At 36.4% G+C, this 11,908-nt stretch overlaps 2 pseudogenes across 2 annotated transcripts; both read right to left on the bottom strand.

The window, feature by feature from the left end:
• Nucleotides 1–6,478: 6,478 nt before the first annotated feature.
• On the bottom strand, nt 6,479–8,022 carry LOC308604874 (NACHT, LRR and PYD domains-containing protein 12-like; annotated as a pseudogene). Its single transcript has 4 exons — nt 7,972–8,022; nt 7,627–7,749; nt 6,965–7,552; nt 6,479–6,797 (listed from the first exon to the last, which is right to left on the bottom strand). The product of its transcript is annotated as an NACHT, LRR and PYD domains-containing protein 12-like (transcript).
• A 218-nt stretch (nt 8,023–8,240) lies between these two features.
• LOC308604873 (NACHT, LRR and PYD domains-containing protein 12-like) lies at nt 8,241–11,406 on the bottom strand (annotated as a pseudogene). Its single transcript has 2 exons — nt 11,383–11,406; nt 8,241–8,909 (listed from the first exon to the last, which is right to left on the bottom strand). The product of its transcript is annotated as an NACHT, LRR and PYD domains-containing protein 12-like (transcript).
• Between the last annotated feature and the right edge of the window lie 502 nt (nt 11,407–11,908).

The following is an 11,908-nucleotide window of genomic DNA, read 5'->3' as shown; positions in this document are numbered from 1 at the left end:
GTAGAACCAACACTGAGATTTAATTTATCTACTTGTAAATTCATGAGAGTATGATGTCCACATTAATTTTTACATTAAGATATAGTTTTAATTTTCTTTAGTATTAAAATGTAAAATATAACTGAATTATGCTTAAAACATTTGGCTGAGTGTGTGCAATATTAATTGCATTTAAATATGGGGAACTCAGAATTAAATGTCTCCAAGTTCTCCCAGTGCCATGATGACTAAGTCAGGACAGGAAATATATTTACTTCCAAAGTCCCTGGTTGTTACAGGACACACTCTAGCAAATCAACTAAGGGAATATGTTTCAGAGTAATGAAGGTATTGTATTAATTTTAGCATGTACTTTTAGCTTTATCATAGATTACTAGAATCTATTATGGTTTACTTTTTTCATACTTAGTATTAAGTGGTTAGATAAGTTTGCCAAAATATTTTGCATAAAAACCTATTCCAGACTCCAAATATACATGATTATAAATATATTATAAATATATTTATATATTTATAATATATTTATAAAAATATAAATATATATATATAAATATAAATATATAATTTCTTCCCCTTTCAAACACTCTAATGATTCCTAAGAAGCTGTTTTACCTGGCAAATAGCTTCTCTATTTCTATACAGCTAATTCTATGGTAAGCCAAAAGACTTGGAATAACCAAAACAATACTGAAGAAGATGAAAAAAGTTTGAGAAGACACAATACTTTCAATAATTCCCATAAGACTTAGTAATAAAATGTGTGCTATTGGCAAAATAGCACTTTCTAACATTATATCTAGGAATGTTTGTGAGGGTGTTTTCAGATGAGATTGTCATTTGAATTGGTGGACTCAGTATATTGACCTCCCCAGTGAGTCCTCATCCAATCAGATGAGGGCCTGAATAGATCAAAATGTGGAAGGAGAAATTCAGCGCTTTTTTTCTGCCTCAGCATTTGAGATGGGGCATCTCATTTCTTCTCTGTCCCTTGGAATGGGTTTCATACCAGTGGCTCCCCTGGTTCTCAGGCCTTCAAATTCGTATTGAATTACAACCTCCCAGTTTTCCTGTGTATCAAGCTTGAACTTGGCATATTGTAGGACTCTTCAGTCTCCATAATTGCATGAGATCAATTATGGTTAATAAATCTCCTTTATATCTATCTATCTACCTATCCATCCATCTATTATCTATCTATCTATCATTATCTCCTATATTCTACAGGTCTATTTCTCTGAAAAACTCTAATACAGGCACACATTCAAAAATGCAAAAACAATTCTTAAAATTCCACAATAAGAAATTTAAAATTCTAGTTAAAAATGGGCAAATCAGCTGAAAAAAATCTCACCAAGATATCAATGATATACAGATGACAAAGAAGCATATGAAAAGTTGCTCAATATCTTTTGTCATTAAATTCCAAATTAAAACAATGAGATACTAGTATAGACCAACTAGAATTGATAACTTCCTAAATCTGACAATATTAGTTTCTGACATGAATGTGAAGTAACAGAAACTCTCATTCACTGGGAATGCAAATTTGTTCTCCCACTTTGGAAGACAGTTTGGCAGTTTCTTAGAAGGCTCAATTTTGTCTTAACCTGTGATCCAGCAATCATGCTTGTAGATATTTATCCAACTGATTTGAAAATGTATGTCCACACAAAAATCTGAAAGTTTATAGCAATTTAAATCATAATTATCACTAGTTGGAATAAACCAATATGCCCTTCAATAGGTGAGTAAGTTAAAAAACAAACAAAAACAACAACAAAAACCAAACAAGAGTACATATGTATAGTGAAGTATTACTCAGCAATTTAAAAAGGGTTAACTTAATAAACCCACACAAGGATATGGGTTAATCTTAAATGTTCACTGCTAAGTGAAATAAGCCAGTCTGAAAGGCTGAATACTGTATGATTCCATTTATATGACATTATGGAAAAATTAAAAGCTGCTGGGATAATAAACACATCAGTGGTTGTCAGGAGTTGGAAGGAATATATCGAATAGGTAAAGCAAAGAGGAATTCTATTTATAAGACAGTGAAAAGGACTTTTATTTTAAAAATATTGTGCATTGTGATATATATATATATATATATATATATATATATATATATCCAGTTAAAATATTGTGATATTGTAACTGGATATACATGATCCTAACCCATCTACAGAAATTTAAAGCACAATGAATGGACTTTAATGTGTGTGTGTGTGTTTTTTTGTTTTTTTGTTTTTAATTAAGGAAGTCAGAGGTTTCCAGAATGGAATAAAGAATGTGACCAAAAAGAAAAACCTAACTGCCTTATAAATGTATGAAACAATCTCACCAAATAGTGTAAGATAAAAAGGAGTCAACTTAATTAACTTTGGAATTGAGTGGAGTATAAAAAAAACAAAAGCAAAGGGAACTCCACACCAGTACTGCAGTCTGGTTGAGAAAGGTGTTTTCCATGGGGGTATGAATTAACAATTTGGAAATGACTATATATCATACTAGATTTAAACAACTAAGTAAATTCAGGGTGGAAGGTGGAAGCTAGATTTTCTCACTGTTGGAGTGGATGGTTACAGATAAGTCAGTGAAAGGGGAAGAGAAGGACTAGGAAGTATTCACTTCCCTACATCTAGTGTTGCTTGGTAGCTTAGAGAAAATTAACAGCTAACATGATTTCCAATTTTTGTGGTTTTATTCACCTGATTATCAAATGTGCATGAACAAATTCTTGTGTTATAAATACATTTTTTAACAGAAAACTGTATTCATTTGCAGTAAATCCCCCACCCCACCCTCATTTCCCAGTTGGTGCTTATTGTAGGCTTGCTACCTCCTTCCTGGGAAGGGCCATGGACCTTTGCTTTTCTTTCTCATTCACAGCTCCCATCCCCTTTCTCAGAGCAGGAGGAGGAGAAGTTAGATTGATACACAGGCAATTCTTAATCTACTTGAAATCCTGTAAGAAGCTTGATGCACTCTAGATGTGGCAGAAGTTTAAGAATGACTTTGTCCTGTGGATGTTTTTGTGGTTTCTTCAGAGTCTGACCCCTCCAGACCCTTCTAATTGTGTGGACCGTGCCTCTGCTTCCACAGCAGTTCATTCCTCAGTAACTCTCTTACTGCTGGGATTCTTTACTATGTCAGACTTCCCTCTTGGGCAGACTCCATTCTAAAATGAGGTCAGGCTGACACTACTGCAAGAACTCACTGGTATTCATACACTTATTAATCACTCCCAGAAGGAAGAACAGTTATTTGGCAGATGCGGCATTTACCCTGCTACCCTACAGGTAATTTGATCTTTCCCAAGCATGGGTCAGGAAATAATCCTTCTTGTCCTTCAATTTCCAGAGCACATAGCACATGCTCTGAATTGCTCTGTTAAAGCCTATTCATTATAGTTGAATTAGAAATTGCATTATTTCAACCCTATCTCCTGTTCTTATTCTGGAGAAAGCCACAAAGACTTCTTTTCAAACTAAATCCTCTTTAGCGATTCCCCTCCTTTATTTGTTTTTTTTCATTTTCTGTCTCAAGAATTCTTGGTTCTTATTGCATTTCAGCTGAAACTGAGGTACAAAGAGTTCCATTCTAACATCATGTTATAGTGATCCACTTCTGCAGTGGAATTGTTGGCATTTTAATCTCTTTTTACGTAAATCTCTCATTCCTAGAAAGAAAAGAAAGTAAAAAAACAGACTTAAAATTCAATTATTTACTTTTTTATTTGCTATTTTTCTAATTTCATTCATTACAGATAAATCTTACTTTAATGTCAGTTAAATTAGAAACTATGAACTCCCATTTGTAACTGATACACAAAATTGTGAAAGGCTCCACTTAAAGACTTAAGCATTCTTTATTGAATGTTTATATGATCTATACAATACATTATAGATAGTGCAACTACAGAGTGGAAAAAAATACAAAATCCCATAACATTTCTTAAAGGTACTGTAGTAGATTGAATGTCTATATCCTAACCCTAAGAACATCTGAATAATATTATTTAGAAAAAAGCGTACTTTGCCAATTTAATTAGATTAAGATCTTGAGGTGAGATTATTCTCCTAAATTCAATGATAAGAATCCTTATAAAGAAGCACACGAAAGTGAGATAGGGAAAAAGAAAAGAAGGTCACATTAAAGATGGAGGCAGAATTGGAGTGATATATTACAAGACCAGAAACTGAAAAAGGCAAGGAAGAAATCTCCTCTAGAGCCTCCAGGGGAAAGTAGTATGCTAAAACCTGATTTTGGACTTCTAATCTGCAGAATTGTGAGAGAATATATTTCTGACATGTTAAACAACCCCATTTTTGGTAATTTGTTACAGCAGCCTCAGGAAATTAATATAGGAAATCAGTTAAGTTACATTAAAATACTCAAAAAATAACAAAAGTATGGCACAAGCATCCTTAATTTTATTTATCATTCATTGAACAATACAGGAAAGGTGATCAAGGGCAGCAAGTAGATCTTCTCAACAGACTCAGATCCTCCCATCTTTGTCTCTTTTATTCATAAACTTTGCTATAGTTTGCATTCTTTCAGGAGAGGGGAAAAGAGAGGGTGGAGGAGTCAAATACAATCTGTTAAAAACACATAATTTCTGTTCTCATTCTATAAGAGAGGACTTAGTCACAATGTCACATCTCAGTGCAAGAGAGCCTAAAGAATGTTCTCTATCTTGTGCTTGGCTATAATGCTATAACTATGGATGAAGGAGGAAATGTTTTTATGAAATGCTAGCATAAGTTGCCAGACTTAGTGTTTGCCAAAATTAGAATTTACCAAAATTGAAGTCAAGTTAATATTTTCAAATCATTACTATCATCTACAAAATTGTAAGTGTACATACAAATATATGGCTTTATTTGTACTTCATATGATAGTATGTAATTTTCAGAATGTGCACAAAGTACATTGTCTACATCATTTTTCTAAGACAAAATAATTATAATAAAGTGATTTTACAAGAAATGATTCACACATTTTACTTAGATTTAAAAAAGCACAAATTCAATTAACAAATTTTCTAATTTAAAGGTGCTATAAGTGTTAAATAGTTGGCCATTTCTTGAACCAGATTGCTTCTTAGAACCAATCATTATTCAGTGTATTATAAGGAAATTGAACACTCAGAATATGTCACCACACTTTTACTAAAATCTTTGAAAGTACAAAAGTTATAGACGCACTTTAAATAACTTTAAAATGTATCAGATGAAGATAAGGGAAAATATAAATGAAATATGGAAAAATATCTTGTACTGTCAGTAACAAGAAAATCTACTTCCCTTGTGAAAAAAGAAACAAAAATAAAAAACAGTGACTTCTGTCACACAAATGGTAAATACAAAACTCGCTTTTCACCTTCGTAGCTAATTAAATTTCTTGATGTATGCATTTTGAAGATTCCGTTCAGTTTCTTCTAAAAAAATATACACTCAGTTTTAAGAACCTAATAAATGTCTTACTCAAATAGCTAATTTACATGTTTCAATATCAACATACTTTATTTATTTAATGTGAGTAATCATGGAATATTTATTGATATCCACAGGAATGATGTCTTCAGAATCTGAGTTACTTCCTTTTCAACATTTCATAAGTTACAAGGTCACTAAATTTTTTATCTCTACGAATTTCTTCAACTTCCCAGTAAATTTTGGTCTTTCTAGACATCTTCACTGTGGATTCAGCATGGCATGCTCATGGTATTCTTGTGAAGTTTCCCAACAATCATTAGTTTGTCTGAGGTTTCCTAGCTCAAATCCCCTATAGTAAAATCCTGGTTGATTTCATTCATGTTTTCATCCAAAGCAAGGTATAAGTTATTGGCTGGCCCATAGTTGGCTAACAATGACAGATTCCAACCATGGTTCAGGTGGCTCCAGCCAGGGACAGAATCATAGTGAAAAACAAAATTGCAAGGTTTGTTATTGGCGCTGTTGGCATAACAAGCATTCTGAGGTTCACCAGTGTTCCAGACTCTCTAGTATCTTTATTGCACCAATAATCTTTGAGAATAGGGTTTTTCAACTTTGACACAATTGACATGTATGCCAAGTACTTTGTTGTAGGAGTTGCCCTGTGCATTTTAGGATATTTGCAGGATTCCTGGCCTCTACCCACTAGATGCCAGTAGCTTCCCCAACCCCAATGTCTCCTGTCATTGTCAAGTGTCCCCTGGTGGAGCAAAATCACTCTCAGTTGTGAGCTTCTGCTCTAGAATCATCTGAGACCTTTCTCTAAATTCTCTCCATGGCACCAACATTCTTCAGACTAAAACTCCAAGTTCAGTCACATGATGATTACATAAACCCCAAGCAGAAAAGATTTATTCTGCATATAAATTTGCCTCTTGAGGAAGTAACAGGCCTTATCATTATGTTGATTGGCAGGTCCAGGGATGATCTTCCTCCCTCCTTACTTCAAGAGAAGAAACAGTAAATAGAACCATTCAGCAGCCAATGGCAAAGTAAGGTTTTGTTAGGTGAAGTGCTGCCAGTCTTCCGTGGGTCATTTTCTTAAGGCTTATTCCAAATAACCAGAGGACTTGAAGTTTGCAGCTGGGATGACTCAGGCTCTATCATAGCAGCCTGATACCTGTGTTTCCCAGCACGTTGTTGGACAGATAAACTCTGTCATTGTCTGGTTAATCCCCAGGCTAGAAGAAAAACCTCAAATCTCTGCTTATGAGCCCACAGCTATCCAGCCATAGTTTCTGCAGTCCGCAGGTGGGGTGTCACAGGCCCTCACACAGCAAACATATGCCCCAGCTTCCCAGGTCATTCAAAACTCAGATACAACTCCCAGAGGTGGTGGTTGACCTAGGGCACAGCAGAGAGACACTCAAAGGCTGCAGAACTGAGCCATCAAATGCTTAACCAGAGGGTCTGGAGTTTACTTGGATGACTGAAACCCTCATACAGCAGCAGCAATTGGGTTCCCCAGGTCATTCAAGTTTAGATCCAACTCTGCTAGGCTCTGATTCACACTGAGGGTGGAAGTCAGGTCTTCACAGGCAGCAGCAGTGACTTGGCAAATCTTCAACTGCAAGATCCTCAGCCAATGACTGGGTGCATCAAGCTTAACAGAAAAGCCTCAGACTCAAATCCTCCAGTGCACTTGGTGCTGAGCAAGGATGCAGTGTCCTGTCAAGCCACAACCTCCAGAGGACACTTCCTCAACTGAATCATCTGCAGCCTGCATTTGGGATGCTGGAGCCCCTCACAGAGCAGTTCCATGCCTGGCAACCCCAAGTCATTGCTCCTTAGGTCCATCCTTATTAAATTCTTTTTGGATATCAGAGCTGCTGTGAGGTCCTGATAGGCAGGGATAGAAACTCAGCACCTCCTCAGCCTCAATTCTGCAGTTTGCATTTGGGGTGTCTGAGTCTTTGATAGAGCAGCTTCACCCCCCAACTTCTCAGGGCAGTGCAATACAAAACCAGCTTTATCAGATTCGGATTAGAGCTTAGAGCAACAACAAGCTGTTCATTGTAGATGTCTGACAAAACATTCCTCTCGGCTGACTATGCCAATAGCATCTGGACCCTGAAATCCATCTCACCCATCTTCTTCATCCACACTGTAGGCAGCCCTGTACCAGTACAGCACTGGGATGCTCCTGCAGTTCGTCACACAAAAAGGAGGAGGAAACCTTGGTGGTGATATTGCTGACCACGACTACTTGGAAGTGGCTCAGGGCCTGTTGGATAAATTCATCTTCCTGGATCACATAAAAGCAGCTAAAGAGCTACCAGAAACCCTGCTGCAGGTAGAGCCCTCACTCTGAGATTTGCTTTGGACTCACTCCAATAGTTCGACCTTGATGCCAGGGGAGACCTTCTAGCAAAGACTTTTCTCAAGGTAGCTTCTTGTTTCCTCATTCACATGGGGAGTCCCAAGAAGCTCTTTTCTGAAAACCCTACTCAGCCAACAGCATCCTCACATTCTGCTCTGGGCTGGACCCAATCTCCCCAACATCCAGGATATAGTACATGGCCTCAAAGAGCTCCTAGAAACTCAAGTGGATGAAGCTGTAGAACACTGCACAGTTGATGTCCTTATGGAAGATGATCACCTTGAGGGAGGAAGAGATATCCATCCCATCAAGCCATGCTTCTGGAAGTCCTGCTCCTCAAATGGGATTTTCTGATTCCCGAGACCATATGCCACCAAAAAGCAAGGGCTGGAGAATTGAGGTCCCTGGCATCAGACTCAGAGGTAGAACATGTAAAGTGCTGTGGTATCCTGGATGTCTGTCTCAAAATCCCCCTTGCCACTTTCTAACTGCTGCTTGAACCAAGTACAAATGACACAACATATGGTGGAGACAAATCGTAGAGTGAAAAGGGACTTCTTTTTCACGAAATTGAAGAGTTTACCAGCCTGCTTAACATTGTGGAAATACGTGTAGAAGTACTTCTTCCTTTCTGTGTCAGAGAAGCCCAGGATCTCCACATGCTTGGGATGCTGGAGCAAGTGATGGAGCTTCTCCAAAGCCATGGCCTGGCAATGATGAGCAGACAACCGAGGCAGCAGGTTATTCTGAAACAGACTGATAATGAGAAGCTCTGTGAGCTGTTTTTCCTCCCAGCAGAGGCACCAGGGTCCCTGGGACTTGTAGAAAGAGGACTTGAGCTCCTCAAAGCCATTTATGATGGAAAGGAGGCACTCAGGAACTCAGACAAGCCCCCAGTAGGGCACTCTGGGATCTGGCCGGCAACTGGGGGTAAGGTCTTGCATGCTCTGCTCTGACGTGCTCTAGTTCATCTCCCTTCAGTAGATGTAGAAAAGACAATCAAACTTGTCTTGGAAGAGCCTCCCATTCGTCCAGTCCAGCATCACCTTCTGGACCAGCATGAATTTGTTCATCCCTGCTGCCCACTCCAGGAAAACAATGTACAGTGACTGGGTGGTGCTCCTTACCTCTCATACCATTATTCAAATTGCTAATTTCTAACTCTAAATAAGCCATTAAATGTTGTTAGAGCAGATAAAGTGACATAGAGGCAATTCACAATAGTTGGTGTGATGGTTGATTTTATGTATCAACATAGATAGGCCCTAGATTCTAATTATTTAATTATTCTAATAATTAAATTAATAAAGTAATAATAATTATTCTAATTATTTAATCAAACACTATTCTAGATATTTCTGTGAAGGTATTTTGTAGATGTTTCTAACATTGACAAGCAGTTCAATAAGTAAAGGAAATTGCCCTAAAAAAATGTGGATGAGCCTCATCCAATCAGTTGAAGACCATAATGGCAAAAACAAGTTTCCTAGAAAAATTTTGCTCAGGATTGCAACCTCAGCTCCTGTTAGAGATTCTAGCCGGTCTGCTCTACAGATTTCAGACTTCCTGGTCCCCACAATCACATGAGCCAATCCCTTAAAATAAATCTCTTTATATTTAATATATAATGATTTATTTATAGTAAATCTCTTATATATATATATATATATATATATATATATATATATATATATTTGTATTTCATTAATATATAATATACATAAGCCCATATTGCTTCTGTTTCTCTGACAAATTCTGACTTACAGAGGTATATTTTATGAAAATATACAACTACTGTTCTCTATTGCTTTCATTTTATTTATTGGGTATGTGTAATATAAGTGGAAGACAATACTGTTTTTCTTTTAAGCATGTTTATCTGTTAAATTTTATAGAATCTATTCTAGTATATCAAGTATCATTAATCCAAGGAGAAGATCCTACTACACACAATGTTTAGACAAGGCGTCAGTGCCAATATTGACAAAAAAATACATTTTAACATCACATTCTCTGGTGGAGGAAGTAATGCAGTCATATTAAAGCCAATGAAAGCAAGAATAGCAGCTATTTCTCCAACTAAAATTTGTCCAAATTGGAGTCAACTATCAGGACATTTCTATTTGAAATGACTAATAAATAATAATGGTTCTTTTAAATATTGGGTATGATAGGAGTGAAAAAGAATGTGTGATAACACATGCAGTCAGAATATATGAGACACAGTGCCTACTTTATATTTTATAAATTCTGATACAAGGAAACTCAAACTCTACAGATTCTGTTTACCCACATTTAAACTGGGACATATTTTTACCCTTTTCACACAAGATTATTTTAAGAATAAAGAAAGTGTTAATTTAATAAAATGAAGTTCAAAACTAATATTTATTTGCTACTTATTTCTATAGTATTTTTTTCACTTTCTGGTAAGATCCTGAGGTTAAATCTAATAACGGTTTTAATACTTCTATTGCTTTTCACTAGTAGCTGATTTTTTATTCCATGAGTGATCCATGGAGACTGTTGGACTAAAATAGAGTGTCCAGCAAGACAGCAAAGGGGTAAGACCCAGCTCTGCTCTCTGTAAGACTGAGCTTATGCCTACATAGGCACCGTAATGATTCTCTCTGACCTAATTAAACTTTTTTTTTTTTTTTTTGTGGTATGCGGACATCTCACTGTTGTGGCCTCTCCCATTGCGGAGCACAGGCTCTGGACGGGCAGGATCAGCAGCCATGGCTCCCGGACCCAGCCGCTCTGTGGCATGTGGGATCCTCCCAGACTGGGGCACGAACCCGTGTCCCCTGCATCGGCAGGCGAACTCTCAACCACTGCGCCACCAGGGAAGCCCTACACATTTTTATAGTTACATAACCATAAAAGATTAATCCAAGAAAATAGAGTTAAAATAGAAATTTATAGTGATACTATAACTAGTGCTGTCAGTGTAGAATGTATGGTTAGGAATTCTGCCTATGGATGTGTTTCCATCTGTGCTTGAAGATGGAAAGGATTATATAGCTTATTGCCTATGAGAAATAACAATTATAGATAATATTTATTTTAATTGGAGCTGGAGTGATTTGAAATATAATACTATCAAATTCTTAACATTTATAGAAAACTAAACTGATATTGCCAATATTAAGAGAGGCAGAAAAGCAATATGAAAGGACACCAAAATGTTTTCCCTTTCCAGCTATAGGAAAAATTAGACACTTCAAAATTTGCTCTGTATAAACTAAGTAAGAGTAGTCTAGTTGATGATGTGTTAACAAACATTTCCCAAACCTCCATGCCTTGAAGCAACAATAATTTATTTCTTTTCTACAATTTACATTTGTTCTGGGATCCAAGCTAGTTAGTGTCATACCATGTGGGATATCGCTGGCCATAGTGACAAGAAGAAGATGGACTTTTACAGTAGTACCCAACCCCTGCACCATTAATAAGTATTGGCTAAGAAATAAAACTTTGCTGCTATATGCCACTGAGATTTTGAGGCTGATTATCATCACAGAATAACTCTCTCCTGATTGAAATAGATATTCCTACCTGAAGCAGGTTGTCCACTGGCATGGTTCATCAGTTTGCAAAGAAGATATGAATATTAGAATCTGGAAAATAATGATAAATGTTATACAGTAGTGGAAAAAAGTAAAACTATACCTGGCAATATACTAAAATGTCAGGTATCTCGTGAAAGTTTAACTCTGGGACAAGAAGTTTGAAAACACTATTAATAGCACACATTTGTTGTTGTTTGTTGTATTTGATAAGGTACTACCAGAAAAAGAAGAGCTCAGGAAAAATAAAACAAAACAAACAAAAAAAAACAACAGAAACCCCAGCTTATCAGAATTAAGAACAAGAATTAAGAATAGACAGACAAGATAATTGAAGTCCTGTAGGCTCATAAGAAGAAATGATTTTTTACTTTACCCTCTCATTATTCCAGAAAAAAAGAGGAAAAAAAGAAGATTTGAGCTATAAATATTTATTAAAATTTAGCAATATGAAAAAAAAAGTATTTTATTACCCATGGTTAAAACCTGAATGGATTAAGATGCGTCAGTACAAG

This window comes from Mesoplodon bidens (assembly GCF_964165515.1).
Source record: "Mesoplodon bidens genome assembly, chromosome: 17".
NCBI classification, from domain to species: domain Eukaryota; kingdom Metazoa; phylum Chordata; class Mammalia; order Artiodactyla; family Ziphiidae; genus Mesoplodon; species Mesoplodon bidens.
The sequence above is the reverse complement of the archived record's forward strand: the minus strand, read 5'-3'. Positions and strand labels throughout refer to the sequence as shown.